Source organism: Lactuca serriola, chromosome 1 (genome assembly GCF_051521515.1).
Source record: "Lactuca serriola cultivar US96UC23 chromosome 1, Lser_US96UC23_V15, whole genome shotgun sequence".
Classification (NCBI taxonomy): domain Eukaryota; kingdom Viridiplantae; phylum Streptophyta; class Magnoliopsida; order Asterales; family Asteraceae; genus Lactuca; species Lactuca serriola.
This window is the reverse complement of record NC_136408.1, coordinates 108,625,282-108,631,281: the sequence shown is the minus strand read 5'-3', so window position 1 is coordinate 108,631,281 and position 6,000 is coordinate 108,625,282.

Sequence of the window (6,000 nt, the reverse complement as noted above, 5' to 3'; positions counted from 1 at the left end):
CATATCAATGTGTGGCTCGACATGCTAGTTCACTATAAACAAGGCTCTGATACCAACCTGTCACACCCCCGAACCAGACGGCGGAAACGTCCGGGGGCTGTCGTGACTCAATTGAATACCATAACATTGAATATATATGAAACATAACAACATTCGTCACCATGCATTAATATAGTACAACCAGTAGCGTTTACATGAAATACATTGCTTAAACATTACATTCCCAAAAATAAATTGTTCGACTCGTACATAAATAAACTGCAGGCCACCACTGAATATTATTTCCTTTGTATCACTGGTTCCCTGAGAATACAAGTATTTTGAAAAACGTCAACATATAAAATGTTGGTGAGTTCATAAGCGGTATTTGAAGAAAAACAATGTTCGTATCGTTTGAAAACCACCAGAAAATCCGATATTTTCTGAAATGAAAAGCTTTCGAAAATGTTTGTGAAGATCCATAGGTATGCTTGTTTGTTTCTATACTTATAAAAATCATTCATTAAATTTGTGTGCGTTTCGAGTCCGTATGTATTGAAAAACCCTAGGAAAACCCGATGTTTTCCTAATCCTTTGAATTCCATGAAGTTACGTTGAAACCATTGCAAAAAGAGTAGTCTCATTCCCAGGCGACGTTGGATTATTTTTGAGCATGATTAATTGCTACAAACACGCATTACACAAACGACCAGTTTATAGCTATACTAACGATCCCGTAGGCGTCGTCCGTACTAATCACGTTATCCAACCGCCCTGACTACGTGTAGTCCCACATCCGAAGAGAAAGAGGACACGAAGACCTCGATGACTCCATTAACCGGTTGGGGATAAAAAAATGTACGAGGGGTCCCCGACCCGCCTCGCATGAAATGTAGACTTTACTAGCAATACCAAAGGACCCTTGGGGACCAGTAGTATACAAGCCATTGAAAGTCCTTTTACGTTGTGTTAGATCGGTAAAACCCAACACTTCGTAAGATAGAGGTCTTCGGGCCTTAAGATCAGGTCATTGGGCTAGCTAGGCCCAACAAACAAGATTTTACACTTTTGGGGCCCAAAGATGGTGCGTAGACGTCTGTGCACACTCGCATGTATATTGAATTCCCAAACGTTACTTGTATGAATCGTAGTGTCGTCGAGTTAGTAGTTTCGGATTTTCATTGGTTCGAGACCGAACCAATTCGTTTCACAACGATTTTGGTATTGTAGTGTATTGTATTTCGTCGATAGTCGCGGTACCATTGTTTGATCAAATTGCATGTATTGAATTAGCCTTGAAAGTTTTCCGTTTTCAGCCCCTCATTGTTTGTAAAATTTACTTTTTCAACCCTTTAGTTAAATACTTTCCGGTTTGGTCCTTAAATCAATTTTCTTGACATTTTAACACCAAAAATCATTGAAGTTGAGGTTTTTCAGCATATTTTTCAATGAAAACAGTTTAAGTCCCTGAAATTTCAGTTTTCTCGGTTATAACCCTTCTTTTTCGCAACTTTGACAATTTTGGCCCAAATTGTAAAATTTTTGCAACTTTGGTCCTTTTTAAATTTAAAAAGCATTTTAAACCTTTGAAAAGGACTTGGAACACTTATAGTCCACTTTTTTACAGAAAAATACAGTTTTGGCCCTTCAAAACAGAAAATCTCGCATAATGGGCCTCATTGGGCCGAAAATGTCATTTTTAGCCCATTAAGCTTGAAATTTATGTTTTTAATCCTCTAAATGAGTAAATTTCCAGAAATTGTTTTATTGAAACTGTTTTGGCATACCTCATCCATCAGAATTCGTGATATGTCAATTTGGGCCCTTAATTTTGTATTTTTCACATTTTAGGCCCAAAATTTGTGTTTTTAGCCCAAAGAAAATTGTTACTAAACCACTTAGCTATTTTTCTTGAAACACCTTGTATGTAGAAATATATTTAATGCTAAAATCATTCAACATAAGATATATCTCGGTTTTGAGGGGTTTTATGGCTAGATCCAACATTTTAGCACACAAAAGCATACATGTAAGCATGGAAATCATACAAGGCATACAAAACACATATAGATCTACACTTTCACTTGTATTCCCCCCCCCCCACAAAACTCATAAAAACAGAAAATAGGGGGTATGAAGCTCACCTTGGTGTGTGATTTCGGTTTTTGAAGAAAAGATGGAAGAAAACTTGGTGATTTTTGGCCTTAGCACCCTTTTCTTGAAGATCTCGAGTTTGAGATGGTTCTAGGATGCAAGATCATGATTTTTACATAGATTAGGAAAGGATTTTGATAAAACAAAGAATTTAATTCATATATCCAAGCATAGCCTTACCTTGGATGAAGAGTTGGTGGAAATATCCTCTTGAAAGCCTCCTAATTTTCGAGATTTTGAGTGGAGAGGGAGGGATGTTCTTGAGAGAGTTTGAGAGATTTTTGTGAGTGTGTGTGGGTGTATGGCCGAGAGTGAGAGAGATAGGAAGAAGAGATGTGATCTTTGAAGTGATATGCTCCTAGAAGTATGAGTTGTGCATGGAAACATGTTGGGTATTAATGAGGTGGCAAGCAAATAGTCAACTCTTCCATTTCTTCTTGGACTTGGGCCTTGGGCCGAGAATTTGAAAGGGAAAAGGAAGACTTTGGGCCTTTGCCCCTAAGCCCAATATTAGAGTTAATTTGGGTGAATTTTATCATAAAAGAATATAATATGATTTTTCCATTTTTGTTGAACTAGTTTAGGGTATTCATGGATCAAAGCTTTTAATTCATTTCATTCTAGGCCCAATATGGCCCAAAATGTTGAAATAAATTAGTGTGGGTCCAATTAGAGCCCAATTAGGGTTCTAAGCCCATGATAGTCTAATTGGAAGCTTATTGGTCCATTTGGATCCAATAAGGGAGTCCTAGTCCAAAGTGGACTTAAACAAGGACTTCTAGGGTTTCCAATTGTTTGATGACTATTTGAAGTACTTGTATGATGTATTTGATTGAAGTTTTTGAAGTCACAATCATAGGTGTCAATCATGTTCTTAAGTTTTTGATTCACATTAGCTTGAATGTATATATATTACATGACACAAAATTTCCAGTTGTGACAGTTATTGGCTCAGCAGCGGGTACCACAACCGGTATTTGCTCAATCACTGGGAGTTGGTTTCGGTTCCCATTTGCATTCACGTTTCCGCTATGGGTCCTTGCCATCTTGATCTATACACCGAATAAGGTGAATCTAAATCTTTATTTAGGATTGACGTTTAAATAATAATTATCACTCCGAAACGTTTATATGCTAGTTCTAATATCGTAGTTAAACGCTTAGAATCCTAAACACATAAGGTTTCCAGATCCGGTCGGCAACAGACCATAGATCCGATCAAACTATAACATAAAACATAACAAATCATTTAGCACGTAAAAGCAATTTAGGCATCATTCCTAAAATAAGCAAGCGCTTGTGTCTATTCGGGTGTATTACCTAAATCTATTAGACACACTCCTCACAATCATTGCTTATCATTCTAAGTTTAAGTCTAGAAATAAATCAATATTCCTAGTTCGCTTAAACTAATGCTCTGATACCAATTGTGACATTCCCATTTTCACGGCCAGAAAAGACCGATTATGTTTATGCTTTATAAAAATCAGAGTACCATTTTCATCGTCAATACAGAAGCATAATCATAAACAAAAATTACATTCATTATCACTAGTGATTTACATCTCCTTAATCTCTCAGTGTAATGTAACTTCATATAGACACCTGTGATACAAATAAGTTGGAGTGGGTCAGGTTGGGAAACCTAGTGAGTACATAGAGATTTCAATCCCACAGTGTTATATCATATATATATATATATATATATATATATATATATATATATATATATATATATATATATAATTTAGAATTTACAAAATATACAATTTCACCATATATACATAAACAACTCTTACCCTGCCCCGTTAATCCTTACAACGAGACTATCCATACTCTCGGACCTTAAATTTTACCTCTTACTTAACCCATAATCTCATATCTAATTCCTGCTCTCGGATTAATAATTGTGCCCATTCCATACTCTCGGATTAGGGACAAGTATCTATGCGTAAATCCATTCTCCCAGATTAACGACGAATGACTATGTCCTATCCATACTCCCGGACTGAGGACGATGACTATGTCTAATCCATGCTCCCAGATTAATGACATATACTAAAATTCTATTCTCTGAGTATAACTCACTCGTACTCGTAAGAAAATACTACCAAATATTCCTCATAATTAATTTGGGTTTACTCTTTATCCTAAATCATCATGTATAATCAAGTATGTTCTTTAACACGTATTTCAGGCAACATCAATTAACTCGCACATAAACATATAATTAATACTTCAATCAATACTTGTATTAAAATCATGTTCATGAAAGGGACTATGCACTCACTTGAAAATGTGGTGATTCCGAACTCCGACACCGTTTCGCTTCTTAAAAATAATTTCCTTCGACGAAACCTAGTATTATTACCACTAGAGTTTAGTCTATTATTTGTCGAGACTAATTAATAGTCTAGCTATTATTACTATTATATAAGCATTAAACAATACTTATATAACCCATAATAATAGCCCAAGTACTTATTATAAGTTCCTAATAACGTTTCTATAATTAAATAAACGATATATTAAAAATAGCGTAGACGTAGCTCACTTACAACGAGTTTTATAGAAAACAGGGCTTTGCTTGGAGAAGCGTTCCCGAGCTGAAAATCTTTCTTCTCGAAGCTGTCGAGCACTCCGGGGCTTCCGCCTCATGCTAGGGAGGTTCCCTAGGCTTTTTCGGGGGGGGGGGGGGGGGTCGGGGCTAGAGAGAGGTTCTAGAGAGAGAGAGAGAGAGAGTAAAGAGAAGAAAGAATGGGAAAGGTGTGAAGAAAATGAGTGTGGGAGAGGTTCTATTTATAGGGTGAAAATGGCTGAACTTGGTGCTACATGTCACCATCTTGTGGCAAGACTTGGGGAGAAAGCAATGGCCAAGATTGTGCCACATCACCCATTTTCGCAGAGCACACTTCCGACTTCTAAAATCCGTAACATTCACATACGACCTCCGTCTTTAACGTTCTTTATATCCACGCGTAGGTAAAAATAAGATCTACAACTTTCAATTTGACTCCGTCGGCTAATTCTCGACCGATCTTAATTTTAACTGTACGAGGAGATTATACTGTTAAATGTCCGCGTAAAATTCATAACTTCTACATACGGACTCTGTTTTCGTCTGTCTTTTTACCGATGAGTTCCTATTAATGAGATCTTCAATTCTAATTTAGGTCGCGTAGGCCAAAAACCGATCGAACTAAAATTCGAGTTTCGGGTCGTGCACTGCTATGCCAAATCTTATAAAATTCATAACTTCCTCATACGAAGTCAGATTTGGACGTTCTTTTTTTGTATGCTCTCGGTTTAACATATACTACAAATTTTATTTGGATTGATAATGCTAAAAGGTCCTTTATAAAAAATTCACTATTTACGTCTCACGACGCCGTGCCAGTTTTGCCGTAAAACTTCGACGGACCATAACTTCTTCGTTATAACTCGGATTTCAACGTTCTTTATATGTACGAAACCCTTGAGACGTATTCTACAACTTGGTTAAGATTATTTATTGTAAATAATATTTTGTCAAAAATTTGTTTTCGACCCTATTATCTCTAAATTGACTAGCTCTGATCTACGGGCGTTACATCATAATTCTAAACTAAACTAAAAGTTTGTAGAAAATACAAAATGAAATCTAAACTAGAACCCTAGAAGATTCTGACGATTGGGGGAAAAAATTAGTAGGGTGTCACAAGTTAACATGTTTCGGATTTGTTGTCGGATTCAACTTTATCAACTTTATCGAGGTTTCTGTCTAGATGACAGGCTTCAAGCTCCAAGATGTAAACCCACTGGCTCGAGAAGAATGAGGGGGGGGGGGGATGGAGGCAACGTGAGGTAAGAAACTTACTAGCGAAAAAG